This window comes from Rhinolophus ferrumequinum, chromosome 3 (genome assembly GCF_004115265.2).
Source record: "Rhinolophus ferrumequinum isolate MPI-CBG mRhiFer1 chromosome 3, mRhiFer1_v1.p, whole genome shotgun sequence".
In the NCBI taxonomy this organism is placed as follows: domain Eukaryota; kingdom Metazoa; phylum Chordata; class Mammalia; order Chiroptera; family Rhinolophidae; genus Rhinolophus; species Rhinolophus ferrumequinum.
In genome coordinates, this window is record NC_046286.1 from 104,069,468 (window position 1) to 104,085,312 (window position 15,845).

The following is a 15,845-nucleotide window of genomic DNA, read 5'->3' on the forward strand; positions in this document are numbered from 1 at the left end:
CGGCAGGCCCAGGCCCAGAGGTAGGTGTGAAAGGACAGTCTCAGTGCGTTGCTTGCCTCTTGCCTTCTATGCTTGTCCTGAACAAATGGGAAGAAGCTCGTGTGCAGCTGGGGCTCAGTTAAGAATGTCTGTCCCAATGATTACAAGGGGACCAATAACCCCCTGAAATTGGCCACTGGTTGGCAACATTCACCAAATGTCCTGTGTTAGGGCTGAAATGGAGAAATGAAAATCTCCCATGTCCCACAAAGAGTTGGGAGTCCCAGAAGTTAAAGGACACTTGGATGCCAACTTGTCTAAATGAAACTGTCCCCTGACAGATGGTGGCCCAGCTCAGTCCAGACACTTCCAGTGAAGCATCATCCTATATTTTTTTAGACAAACTGACCCATTATTGGTCAGCTTTAATTGTGAGATAATTCTGACCTATACTCTTCTGAAATGTGGCTCCCTGTTGCTCCCATCCACGGACCTTTGCTCTGCCCCTGGAGGCCACTTGCTTCCTCTTTCTCATGAGAGTTCTTCTAACATTTCAAGTCAGTCATCATGTCACGATGGCTTCTCCGTTTTCCCTTTGGACTAAAAATAAAACTAACCTCCTTGGAATAAAGATCTTTAAGCAGAGAAAAAAATACGTGAAATACCCAAAGAATGCACTAAGATCGAAATCAATTTATTGAGGATGTTTTCTTGTTTGACAACATCCATCATTTTCTCCTTTGTTGATTTTTCCTCTTAGTAAACAGCGATTCCTAAGTGGCTCCCGATAGGCTCATTAAAATCCTTAATTTCCTTTATTGCAGGTAATGCCCCTCATTTTGTAGACCCGTTTCCTTCCTGCTGGGCTACACCTGCTGTTACCTTTTTTGGATTATAGTTAACAGGATAATTTTGCAGTGGGGATCTTTTAAGCGTGTGACCCTGGTGAATAGCAAAGCCCTGCTTGAATTTTACTTTTGCGTATGTTGTTCACATTTCAGGGTAATTTGCAGAGCCGTTGTGATGTGTCTTTGCTCATTTGTATGAGGAACTGTCATTCATTATTCTGTTTCCTGGAATCCAAGAACTTTCATGGAGCAGTTCTGAACATAGACTGTACTATATGCTTCAACCTTTAAGAATAGAGAGGGAAAAAACAACTAGGAGATCTGTTGATTTGTGATGGTGAAGGGACACTCTGTCACTTTGGGCAGTTCTTTTTCAGTCGTGAAATTGCCCGTTTGTAAGCACTGATTCATTCGATAGTCAATAAATATTTATGAAGTACCTGCTTCAGTCAGGTGCCAGGCTAAAGAACTGAGGATACCATAGTGAAAATTGCCCTCCGTGAGCTTACCTGCTGGTGGAGGAGACTGGTAAACCAGTTTTTGATATCATACAATGTGCACATTAGAAGGTGCTCAACAAATGGTATCCTCTGCTGCTGGTACTACTGGTACAACTGCTACTACTATTACTACCACTATGAGTGCTGGTATTACTACGACTACTACTACTGATGTTACTACGAGTACTACTATTACCACTACTGGCGCTGCTGTTGCTACTGTAGCAACTACTACAACTGCTATTACTACTACAGTTACTACTATGACTATTAGTACTACTACTACAATTACTAGTACTATTTATGTTTCTACTATTATTACTACTACCACACCTACTATGACTGTTATTGCTACGACTATTACTACTACTACTACTGTGATTACTAGTACTATTTGTGTTTCTATTACTATTACTACTACAACAAGTACTGTGACTGCTCGTGCTATTATAATTACTGGTACTACAACTACTAGTACTATTTATGTTTCTACTACTATCACTGCTGCTGCTGCTGCTACTGCTGCTACTATTACTACTCCACCGCTATTTTAGTCCTGCCGGGTGAGTAACTATATGACCTTTGACACATTACTTAACCTACTTGGATTTTTTCTTCCCCTGTAAAATCAGAAGTTGATACGTGTTTCTATCTGCAAGGTGGCACTAAACGTTACCCCTCCACCCCCCAAAAAAGGTAAAGGAGATCAGTATACAAATAGTTTGGAGAATGTTATTTTTTAAAAGTTTACTTATGGAAGAATTAATATGTTAATATGCATGATGACTCCCTAAGAGTACGCATCAAATTTATTTAGCTGTAAAATACTTTTGTGTGTTTCTCAGTATTAAGAAAAGCAGCTTCTCAGAAGTAACTAAAACCTCTTGTTCTGGGGAGTAGCTATTTCTGCCCCCTCTGTACTGAACTATGTCCTCCACTAAGAACTCTCTGCTTTAATGTTTTATGATTCCGTTGGGTCTTAGAAATCTCCTGGTATTAGGGCAACCCTACACTCCAGTGTGTGTGCAATAAGTTAATTATCAGTAGTGCTCCATTTTTCTTTACCATATTTTCCCTTTGAACAATAAGCAACACAGTCACCATACCTAACGCGGTGACCCTAACTCATTCCATTGGAGGTGCTTCAGCACATAGGTTCTGATGCCCGGGTTCCTTGGTACAAAATGCTCATTGTATATTGAATAATGGGAGTGTGTTCCTTCCCCTAACGATGTGTCCTCTCAACTGATCACCCCCATTTCCTTCGTGTGATTCTGTTCCGAGGGAACAATGAAGGGAGTTATATTCCATCAGCTATGGCCAGGCAGGAGTATTTATTGGGTTATATCCTGGGCACCTAGCCCTATGACAGTTGCTATGACATAACAACAAATTTGAGGCATATCCTTGCCTTCATCATGCTCAAAACTAACATTGTTGGGTATGGCATGTGTTTGGCAAAGCATTTTATAATGTAATAAATATATAAGTCAACCAACAATCCCCATAATGATTAATAAGACAAGCCAATTATGTTTATTATCTCTACTTTTGGAGGTTTCTTTATTTTTTTAGCTCTTGCAAAAATAAACTAAATAAAAGTGTATTAATTAGATCATAGCTACTTGGCTCCTAAAATTCCATATTTAACTTGTGACATTTACTTGATATTAGTTTTTCCATTCTTTTCACGTCCCACCTTCCACTTGTTTCACGTGACAATGAAACAAGTAGTGTAATGACGAGCGGGGAAAAGAAGGAGGAGAAACACACGCCAGAATGGGGCTAATGAATTTATTTAGCAATATGCAATAGCAACAGACAAAGGCAATTAATAGAATGTGCTAATGTCAGAAAGTAAAGGTGGTTAAGACTGAACTATATACACTGATACCAATGTCACGTCAAAGGAGTACACATAAGTTTAAGAGATTCCAACATGTGTTTACGATTGATCAAAAATCACTTGGCTAAAGACACAAATAACATCAGTAAGGAGAATCCAAAAGCAGTCATAAGCTCTATAGGAGAGTAACTATTACAGTAGATGTCAAAAGCTCACCAAACTGGGGGAGAATAGTACTGGAAAAGTAATAAATCAAAACCTTGCCAGGTCTGTAGCTGAGAGAACCTCAGGTGTCTCCCACATCGCTGCTTGCTAGTTCCCCAGAATGCTGCTGCTGTTGTAGTTGTTGTTGTTGGAAGTTAGGAAGTCTTCTGATACTGTAAGCTACAAGCTGCATAGAAGTTCCCAAATATGCTAGAATGATGACAATTCAATGGACAGAAGTCTCTATTGTCCATTGAGGCAAGTTACTCTGAAACAATCTAATCCTGAAAAGCAGTCCTGAAACAGCAAATCTTCTGAATAGCAATTTCTTGAAACAGCAATCAATCAATCAATCCACCTGAGGTCTGTCTTATATATCTCTTTAGATGCACCCAGAGCCAAGTTTTATGCTCCTGCCTCCCCTCTCAAGAAATAGCCAGTTCCGGAGGGTCCAGCAATCAATGATATGAATGCTGCCCATCCAACCGAAGGGCCAATTCATCTGGATAAGCAATGTCTACAGTTCTTGCTTGGGTCCATCAGCCCAAGGTCTTGCAAAGCCTGGCAACGTGCCTGTCACGTCATCCTAATATAAATTAGCTACTTCTTCTCTTCATCTGCTGATGTGGGTGAAACAGACAGAACAGAGGGAATTCTCTCCACCCCTGATCAAGAATTTCTTTAACCCTAAGCTAACCATCACCTCACAGCACAGACAGGACAGCAAACATCATTTCATATCTCCCCTACTAGAGAGAATAAGACCAAATAGAAAACCTTATCTCATGTCTCCCCTGCTCGGGAGAATGAGACCAAAGGGGGAATTATACTCAACCCCTGATCACAGCACAGAAATCACCTCACACATAGGAACAGACAAAAGCTAATAGACAAAAGCTCACATCAACCAATGAAGGCAAATTTTCCTCAACATCTTCCCTACAATTTGACCTCAAAATTTGTATTCATCGGTAATCACATGTAGTCTGTTATGTGAGAGAACAAAGAGTCAACAGACAAAACTTAACCATCACCTCACATACGGTACCTTGTGTGAGGGAACAAAGAAACAAAAGCTAACCATCACCACACATGTAGTTTCTCACGTGAGGGAATAAAAAGCAAACCAAAAAACTAACCATCACCACGCATATAGACTCTTCATGTGAGGGAACAAAAAGCAAACAGACAAAAGCTCACATTAACCAACGAAGGCAAATTTTCCTTAACATCTACCCTACAACTGGTCTCAGAGGGAAGGAAATGCGGCCTAGAACAAAAAGGGAAATTTAATTTCTGGATTGGTTCCTTGACAAGTAACAGAAACAATAGCCAGAGAGCCACACTGACTCTGATTTATAAGAACCACACTTTACGGAGAAAATAATAAAAGAATTTGGGAGTCTAAAGCAGTTAGAATTTGAATATCAAGACCTAAGCTTAGAACACTATGCATAGAACAGACCCACTAAGTGCTTTAAAGGAAAAAGGAAATTAGACTGCATTATAGTCATTTTTCCTGCCCCCAAAGAAATGTGAATTCCAAAATAGACTGACGGAGTCTTGGAGGGAGGAAGATGGAGACATGGGCCCTCAGTGTGCCCAGGAAGGCCTGCACTATTCACTCCTTATTCACTAAATCCCCAGGGGGGCGGGGCGGGGACGGGGCAGAGGCCTGAGGGCTGCTCTGGGGGGACTCAAGAGCAGGAAGATCACACCTCACTTTCCAGGAAGTAGCTGGGGAAGACCAAGAGTCATTTAGAGAAACTCCAGGTTCGGAACAGCCCTGGAATGATAAAGTTGTTAATCTGGACAGCAAATTAGCGATCCCCGAGAGAACTTTCTAGCTGGACCCGCTGGTCGCCAGGAGAAGTTCTGCCATTCCCAGCACAGTGCAAGAAATGCATCCGAAAGTTCCAAATGTCCCTCTCCCCAGAAGAGGGTGAAGACGATGCTGAGAAATTCAGGGGATGGGAGCCGCCTGGGTTAGGACGACTCTGCGGAGATTGGGGAAGGGACCAGGGCTGACCTCCCAGGGCGGGAAGGTCCACCTGAACCTCAGCAGGTGCCGTAGTTCAACATCAGCAGTGCAGGTGACACCTGTGGGAAGCTGTGAGGACAAGGGAGGCCGGGGCCAGGAAGTGTGTCCCTGACACAGGAACCACATCTAAGCCTCTGGGCAAGAAGGGGAGACACTGGAGGGATGATGGGGCAAGGGAGGAGGAGATTGGAGTTGACTACTTTCGCAAGAGACTTGTTTAAACTCAAGGGGTTGAGATTTGTTGAATTGACAATCTTAATAAAAATTTTCACCACCCGCCAGAGCTAAGAGCTTAAAAAACAAAGCACATCTGAGTTGTGGCCGTCGATACATAAGCTGCCCACTGACACTAGCCGTGGGGTCCAGGAGTGTTGCACACACGTGAGTGTCACAAGAACAAATATCACAACTTGTTCGGTCTGTTGTGAGATCAGGTGACTTCCGGCTCTTTATGGCTCGTTCACACCAGGTGGTTTGCACTGACAACTATGTTGACAACCGGACTCCAGGACTCTGGTTTCTTGGTTTGCAAGGAATGATGTGACAGGTCAGAGACCTGGCAGTTCATAAGAGGCCACGGAGACGTCCACTCATTGAAACATATGCATGTTTCATGTTTCACTGTGTTCCCGGCATCTTGTGATTTATCTGAATAATCTTGAAAAGGGTCGAGAAACGGCTCAGTAGGTAATAGCAAATCAGCACAAACATTAGTAATAACAGAACGTTTCCCTGTCCCCCACCCCTTTCTTCTCTGTGGAGCATAAACACGGGTCAGCCAGGCTGAGCCTGGCTCACGAGCATTTACTGGAGCAATTTTTGTGCCGCACTGATTTTCAGCATCTCTGTAAAGGCTGCTTAAAATATTACTTTGTACATCAGATGCAGCATTTGGGCTTTCAGCCTTGATCACACAAAGTAGGAGAGAAAAGAAAATCAGGTTGTTTAGATGAAAGGGGGATGCTTGAAGGAGGGGAGTCTGATTACTGTTGAGGAAGATGAGAGGAAAAGAAGACTAATGACGGAGCGGAGCAGATGTGGTCCTTCACTGGGGAAGGGAAACCAAGAGACAGAATTTGAGTTGTCTAAAGATGTCAACTGTGCGACCCAATGGACCCAAAGCATGGAGATACTGAAGTGCATGTGCAAAGATGGGAGAGTGATGTGTGGGGCGCAGTGTGCAGGATGGAACGTGGGTGGACGGCGCCCCACAGGCCGGCCTGAGGCCCAGGACACCCCATGTCCTGCTCTGAATTCAGATCTCTGCTCTTGGCTCATTTGTGCTGGCATCATGCCTCAGGGGGGCACACGGGGTGTTTTTCTTCTCCTCTTTCTTTTCTATGCTTATCAGTGGCATTAGCTGAAAAAGCCCTTGAAACTTACCTGCTCTGGCTGGGATTGCTCTATCAGCTTTATTGATATACATTTAAATCTTCCTTTTATTGTCTCCTGGGGTGGTAGGAGATACTAAATTATATCTGCGATGTCTATGCAGCTGTTACATAATTGTCACATGCCCCATCACGCTTTATTGCCCGACAGTTGACTGCTTTGGGAGCCGTACCTGTAAGGTATTAAAAAAAAAAAAAAAAAAAGAAAGAAAGAAAGAAATAATGTTATTAATAGTTTGATGGTAAGAGGCATGACATTATTTCAAAACAAACTTTGCACCACTACTTAATTTTTTTTTTTTAAAACAGAGCTTAAGCATCTCTGAGTCTTGAGCAGCTGGATCATTTTATGTTTTTATGGTGAAGGTTCCTTTAATGCTTCATTATGGTGCTTCTTTCCCACTGGTAAATTATGCACATTTATGTGGCAGTTAAACTCTCAAATGGCCCCATAGAGGCGTGGATTGCATGGAGCTTAGGCTGCCTACAAATGCCTTTCAGGTGGCCTCAGCCAACCCACTGGGTGAGCTATGTTTCCTTCCCTTTCCAAAACATAAAGCAAAATAAAAACCAAACACCAATAACAACAACAGAAAAACCACATCCTTCCCAGGGATATGCTGAAGTGTTTCTGATGGTGATAAGCAGATTGCTTTTAATATATATTAGTTGATCCCTCCTTTGTGCGTTCATAGTGTTTTCTGTGGATTTCCATCCTTAAATGTACAGTCATCACTTTGTTTACACACTTAAAAATACTTTTCTGTTTCCCTTTCCCCATGTCCTTTGTCAGTTCTTGGGATGAAGGGTGATGTCCAAGAGCCATCAAAGTTGAGAGCAAGATTAGCACAGGCTCTGGGAGACCCAGAGGCAAACCGCAGCTAGTCCACATCATGGCTGTGTGACCCTGGGCAAGTTATTAGCCTCTCTGAGCTTTTTGTGTGTGTGTAAAATCAGCCGGTGCCCACTACCTATGTCTATGGAAGATTCGACAACAGATGTAAAGGCCTATCTCAGAACCTGAAGCAATGTAGGTGCTCAAGAGCTGTTTGCTGAGTTGAACAGAATTAAATTAATAGTTTGCTTTATTTCAGCACAAGCTATTGCCAGTTAAAGGATTCCAACAACACCAAAATGAAATACTGGAAACTAAAAATGTGTTCCCTAAAAATACTGCTTCATGCTACATTTTAGAAACCTTCCTTATTTTATTCCTATAAAAAATTTGCTTGGATTGTTTGGCAATGTCAAGCACCTACCTTAATTTCTAGAAGCAAAGTTTCATTTTGCCATTATTATATGTGTCTTTTAAGAAACATTTCATGAGTTGTCCTTGAAGTTCAAGCATATCAGTTTTTGTGAATTCTGGAAAGTGCAAGCAGAGGGTACTTGGCTCTTGGAAATGGGGTTGATTACAGTGAGTCATGAGATTTGACATGGTGGAGTTGTCTCTTAAGAGAAAACTGACTTCTGTACGTCGATGCCAAAAAGGGAGTGACAGGGCATGTCCCCTCAGCTCTGGCAAATTGTGAGGGGGCGCATGTAGGATTTCAAAGGGTGCATCATTCGTGTGGGGGTTTCTCTTGAGAATGGGCCTGGAAAGTCTTTAGAAATAAGTGGGGGCGCTTGTGGCCTGTCCTGGCTCAGCAGGTCACTGTGAGCTGACAGGAAACATGGCTTCCGAGCTTGTCCACTTGCAGTTTCCCCACTGTTGATTCACGTGGCGCCCATGGCAGCTCCCTTTCCCACGCACATTAAATGTAACACTGAGGACAGCTCTTTTAGGGCCCTGATCTGGTTCTGTGGGGTCACAGAATGAGTCTGCCTGGCCTCCATCTTTGAAAGGCCTTGGTAAGTTCTAGAAGGTGACCACTTACCTTGTTTATCCTCCATTTGAAGTAATTTAAAAAGTATTCACTTGTTTGCATACCAAGGCAGTCCAGAATCTTCCACAGTGTCACTTACGTGGTAAGGGGTTGGGATTGTCTTTGTGATCCTTTTCTTTCTGTTTTGGTTTATTTAGCAGTGAGTGACTTCTTTGTCTGCCTTTACACATCAGGAATTAGTTATATATACTCGCATGTGTTATATACATTAGGGCCAGAGGCATACATTGTCCCTGGTCTCCCCGCTCCAAACAACCACCTGAAAAGGGACATTCTTCCATGGTGGAATTTAAGTTCCTGCTAGCTTTCTGTCTAGCATTTGAAACAGAAGTACATAGAAGGATCATTTGTAAGAAATATATAAGGTATGTGGCCTAACTTTGGATATTCTCCCCCTCCTGAACGGTCCCAAATCTACATTTATCATGCACTCACTTGCTACGAGAATATAATTAAATACCAAACTCTATGTGATGTTCAAGCTTATTACTTTAGAAACCCCAGAAATGCTTTTAAAACCAGACACTAACAAAGTCAATAAAGATAAAGAGGTATAATAAACCAGGGGAAAAACATAAAAGAAAAAAATATAAAAGAAAAATTAATAGGTGTATAGCATGTTGGAAAGACGGGAAGTCTTTCCAGAAAAACCAATCAATGAAGAAAAATAATTAGTTCAGGGAAGTTTGACTTACGCTAATAAAAATAGCCATTAAAGAATTAAATTGACAAAAAGCCAATTAAATAAGGAAACCTGAAACAATAAAAGTATACAGTTGCTTTATACTATACATAATTCCAAGTTCAAAGTTTTGTATTGATAAAGAGACCTCCTTTGAACCAAAAAGCAAGCCAGCAGCAGGGCCAAGTCTTCCTGTGCTCTCAGCTTGCCAAACGCTCCTGTGAAATGTGCTCATGGAAAGTGGATTGTAAAGGTGAAGGGCTTCCGTGTTTCTCTGATTTACTAGAAATGTACACGCACAGCTAAGCAAATGAAAGAGAGAGGCTGCTTCTTGGAAGCCATTTCTATTCTTTCATCCCGAGCTCCACGAGACAGAGTGCAGGTCGACTCTCAAAGGGACCCTGTGAAGGTCACCAACCCGTGGGAAATCCAGATGTCCCAGTGCGCACAGAGCCCGTATGGAGCTGCTGCTTCCAAGAGTTTGACCGCTCCCCAAGCAACCTGACTCTGTTACCTTTAGCTACCATTCTTTGGAACTGGGCTTTCCTGAGCCAGGCCACTAGAAGCTTCCAGCGAGCTCTCCACAGGCAACGGAGGCACAAAAAGTGCCTGTGCTGCAACAGTCTGTTCTCATCCTTCCTTCAGGGTCACTGTCAATATGGCATTGGGCACTGTTGGACCCTTGGGTATTTTTCTAGTTTACAAAAAAGTGATGGCAGTGGGAGAAGAAAAATTTTTACTGGGAAGCTGGAAAAGAGACAGTCAGGAAAGCTTTATCCTTTTACTCCTTCCTCTTCTGGTGTCTCTCCTGTCCTACTCTGTGGGCTACTGTTCCTGGCAGGGCGATTGGTTGCACTCTGGACCGTGGCCTGCGTTTCTCTTTATGCTTGTGCAGGGAGTCCCTGTGTTTGGGATTTGTGACATGGGGTTTTGCTTTATAATCAGAATTTAAGGGTGAGTCTAAGGACTGACTAGATGAATATATTATGGTTGATACTATTTGAAGTTTACGGCTGTGCATTTAGTCGGCAAATGCTCATTGAGTACCTACTTTACTCCTGGCTTGGGTATTGGGGCTACAGCAGAGAATAAGACAGACAAGGGCCCAGTTGGGGAAGATCAACAATAAAGTTATAAGTCAATGCAATACAAGTGTTAGGTCAGCAGAAGAGCTGGGAGGGAACGCAAGGTGTCTGTAATGCACAGAGGCTGCAGGGCCGTGGGACGCAGAGGATGCATGACACTCGTGACCTAAATCACCAGAAGAGGCCAGTACTGACAAGAGGGGGCGCTGTAGCTAAGACCTCGGGTGGGAACTGGTGAGCTGAAGAAGCCAGGCCGGATGGACTCGAATGTTCTGGGCAAGGCAGAGGGAGGTATGGGATGAGCTCAAGAAGAAGGAAGAAGCTGTTTCTGTAGAGCTGTCATAAACAGGTCTGCAGACAGTCAGTGACAAAGCCATGATGAAGGCTTCCTACAGAGCGACCAATGCTCAGCAAGGACTGCTTTGCACAAGACTGGGTCCTTCGTGTGTGTATTTCTCATCTCTGGGATGGCCTGGTAGATACCATGATCCTTGTACAGATGAAAAGGCTGATCCTGAGAAGCTCAGTACTTCATGGTAGGCCACCAGCTACTAGGTGGCAGAGCTGAGATGCAAACACAGGCGGCCAGCACAACGCCTTCACTCAGGCGGTTACTGGCTCTCTGGTCCCCTGGGGCTGCTTTCCTGAAGATGCTGAGTCCCTCCCCCCAGGCACCCGGGTCAGTGGTCTGCACTGGGGCCCAGAGACCAGTGCACGTTCTAGAATCTCCCCAGGGCATCCTAAAGCCAGCTGACATTTCTAAAATATCGTTCACCCTGATGTTTTCCGGAAAACTTTAAATAATCAAGCAAGCAAGCAAGCAGACAGAAATGAACACCCTCCCCCACCCTCAAGTCTGAAAGGAGCAGAGTGCACGTTTGAAATGCAGTCAGATGCATTAGGCAGGTTCCTCCCTCCCCATTGAACCCCAACAACCAACTGTAAGATGCTCAACACAGGGACCTTGTCGCCTGCTTACTTAAAGCTCTTTCTCCCTTTCCCGAGAGCACCAGGCGACCGGACACTCACAGGAGCTCAGGACAGGAATGCCAGATTTTTCACGAATGGAATTTTTCCCTGCAGAAACATGGATGTGGTACAGTGATGGTGAGGTGACGGATGAGGGTCGTCTGGTGGGAAGCCCAGTCTCCCCCCGGGCCCGCCCCGGAGTCATGCTGCCAGAACAGCAAAGCTTCCATGTCTGTAGCAATGTTTTTCTTCCCCAGTTCACTGTCTTACCTTCAGTTACTTGGTAGACATGTTGTCTCCATGAAATAAGTGAAGAGCGTCCATAACTCCCTTCTGATGGGTATTTAGCACTAAGTCTGGAAACGGATTGCTTCCCTATAGCTGTCTATGAGCAGAAGGGCAGTGTGAGGCCGGTTGAGAAGAGATTTCTCTACCAGGAACTTTTACGAGTCTGTTTGATAAAGAGGCCCTCCTCGTTGTTTGGATAACAGAAGTCTGTGGGGATGACTTTTCTTACTGGTTTGAAGTGCTTTATTGATATTCATGATATAAAATAAAATGAGCAAGTCCATACACATTTTCATTTGGAAATATTTTTGAGCTTCTGTTTGTAAAATGCTCACCTACCAATTCAGAGATGAATCTTCTTAGGAGGGGTGATGTGTAAGAAAAAAGAGATAGATGCAGTATCTAGACAGCAAGTAGAAAGTCGTGCCCAGGAAAGGAGATAAGGCCACCACCGTTAGGCAGAACTTGTGACAGCTCTGTCGAGGAGATCACATTTAAGCTGTGTCTTGAAAAACGTGTATCAATAGATGATGCGACCTCACTTGTTCAAAGCCGAACTCCTAACCTTGCCCCCTCTCCTGTTGCCATGGCCCTTCTCGCATCACTCAGTGGTCACTCCCGGCCCCTCCCGCAGCTGAAGCCATAAACACTGGCTTTAGTTTTGACTCGTCTTTTTCTCTTACACCCCATTGTCAATCCATCCGCCAATCGTATTTACTGTATCTTCAGAACAGGTCTTGATGAGGCTTAGATGGAAGAACTGTGTCAGCGGTGCAGCCGGAATTGGAATCAAACCCTCTCACTCAGGAGTTCATCCTCTATTCTTCCCAGGGGTCGGATGGATTTAGAAGTTTTATTTTGTGCGTAGGGGGCTGATACCAAGGTGGGTATTGAGAGGTAGGTTGAGAAAAGATCAAGGAGGGCTTTACCTTCTAGGCTAAAGCATTTGGTTTTATGCCACAAACCACAGAGATGTTTAATGTTTTGGGGGTAGGATAACGGCGGAATCCAAACCTCACTTCAGTACGTTCCCTGTGGCCACAGAGTGTGAGGTAGCTTGAAGAGAAATTTCTTGAAATGGAGCCTGTTCCAATGGCACTAAGACACTCAGTGAGAGTTGTTGCATTGGAGCTGGAAAGGAAGCGATGAAACCGGCCATTTCAGGGGTCAGTTAAACATAAATTGGCAATTACTGGCTTTGGAGGCAAAGAAGAAAGACACGGAAATAATGATTTCCCCCTCAGTTTCTTGAAATATAATTGACATATGATAACGTGCACTGAGGTCGTTGTTTGGACCTGTGTGTAGGAAAAGATGGTGACGTCATCAACAGAACTTCCTTAGGGAAGGACAATGGATGTTTGATGTTGAGGTACATGTGTGTCGTCATGCTGCAGTTATTACCTCAGGCAGTATATATATACATATATATGTGGAGAGGAAGAGAGAGAGAGAGAGAGAACCAAAAAATGTATACACATTTTAAGAAAAGAAAAAAACTATTAAAATTGTAATGCTCAGTATATACCAATAAGAAAAGATGAATACAAGTCATGTGTATACATTTTTTTGGCACCCCCGGTGTGTGTATGTGTGTATAAAATAATTATATATTATAAAAACACTTAAGTGCAGAGTTGGGTTCACAAAACACCACGCTCCAGAAACTATGAATGAAGGAGAGCCATGCACGTGAAAATGGGATCTTCAAACAGCAACACCAAGAGTGGAAGGTTTCAATTTAAACAATGTGCACACAAGGCAGGGAGACCAGTAGGGAGCTTATATTTCTTGTTTTGAGTTGTGCTTGGGGAAAAAATGTCCTTTAAGTGTTTATAACCATAGCAGTGGCTTCATACTATGTCGGGGATTGAAATGTATACTACCCATATGGTCCAGGAGCCCACAAGCCAATAAATAATTTAGAAAGTAATCTTAGGCTGGTCATACTTCTGGGGCATCTGGTGAAATTAAACACATGAGAGCTGTCGTTATATACACCCTCATGCAAGGTTACACAAGACTCCCTTGAAGTCCCGCTGAAGATGTGCTCATACAAGGGAAGCCTCCAGTATGGGCAGTAGTCATAGCAACAGCCTGATGCTGCTGGAAGGTATAGAGTAATAGCAGAATGAGCAGAGCGAAGAATCCAGAGTTAGACACACACACACACACACACACACACACACACGAACTCAGAAATAACATTATAAACCAAAGGGAAAGAAGATAAAATTCACTGATGTGGAACAATTGGTTATTATTTTATTTCAAAAATCTAAGTTATGTTTGTACCTCCACTTTACACCAAAATCAATTAAAGGTGGTGAATTAAAGATCTACAACTGAACAGTAAAACTTTCAGAAGATAATATAAAAATACATTTCTGATGTTATGGTAGAAAATTATTTCTATATGATAAATGCAGCAAAACCTTAAAGGAAAAGATTGAGAAAATTGACAATATAAATTTAAGACTTCTCTAAAATAACAGATGGCTTTTAAAAATTGAAAAGACTAGAAGAAGGTATTTGCAAATGCATAGAACCCACAGAGGATTAGTATCCAAAATATATGGTGAAATTCAACAATTCAAGTAAAAAGGCAAACAAACCAATTACAAATTAAGTAACCTATATATAAACAGGAGATTTAAGGAGAGACAACCTAAATGGCTAATAAAATATGAAGGATGTTCAGGCATCGGATTTAGCACAGATTAAAATAACAATGAGATGTAATTTGACACCCTCATTCTTACCAACCCCCGAGGGAGTAGTGAGGCACCCTCTCCCACAGCTGATGAGAACATGAATTGTTGCATCATTTGGGAGAGCAATTCAGCAAAAGTAGTCATACTGAATACTTTCACACTTTATGGCTGCACAATGCCCCTTCTGGGTACCTACTCCAGAGTCTAGGACCAGCAGAGACGCTCACACATGTACTCGGTGAGTCACAGAAGCCACAGGGTACCTGAGAGACAAGAAAGGCATCAAAGATGGCTCCTTGCATACCCTCTACATGAAGGAGAGAGGCGGAAGCAAGGAGCAGGAGGAAGAGAATCTAGAAAGACTGGAAGATTGCTGAGAGAATATGCGTCAGAGTTGTCAAAGCCAGAGAATATCAGGAAAGAGCAGTCATCAATTATGGCCAATACTGTTCAGTGTGAAGAGGATGATATCTCCAAAGGCTGGATTTATTCATTGGGAAATCCTCAAGGAAAATCTCAAATAGAGTGGTGAGAGCAGTACTAAAGGGATGAACCCCTGGGTATTGAGATGGGACAGGAAGTGGTAGTTTGAATACAGTAATAGGCTTAAGAAGGCCAGGCAGACTATTCAGTAAATTTGGTTGTGAGAGAAGGAGGAAGGTAAGTTATTCTCTTGTGAATATGACAGGATAAAGGGAAAGATTGTTCTGAAGATGTGAGACGAGCTGTTTGGAGAGAAATGGAGAGAATAAAGGTGCCATAAGGACAAAAAGAAGGACAAAATGGGATTCACACCTGTAAGATTTCATTTCGACTGCAGAAAAGACTAAAAGGAGTGTTTTTGTGTACTTTCAGGTGGAATTTATGCACATTGAAAAGTTAGGAACCTTTGAGGAAAGAAACAGCAAAAGGTACACAAGTATTTAATAATTATAATTCAAGGACCAGATTGCATTTGAAAATTGTATTGTTTATAATGTTACTTGTTTCAAAATTGTTTTCTTCTGTTTTCTTTTGTTTTTTTGTTTGTTTTTAGTCAGGCAAGGAAATATTTTTACTACAAGTTCTTGGGAACTGGTCGGTGGGATACTTTTTGTCTTTTCTTCAAAAAAGTTTGGCAACAGTTCAGATTCACCTTATGAAATGTATTATGCAAAACTATGGTATACTTTTGCTCAGGGCAAGGGTTTTGTTTGTTCGCTTTAAAAATCTCTTTTCTCTTCCACTGTTGGGAGAAAATCTGGGAGAAAATTCTAATTGTATTTTCTTTCTATGATGTTAAAAAAAACACAGGTACACTCTGGTGGTCTTTTTTTTGGCTTGGATGGAGCTGGTTTACTCAGCTTCAGTTTGGCCTCCTGTGGCTCAGCTACTTCCTCCCTCTGGCCCAACCTGTGCACCCCAGATGTTGT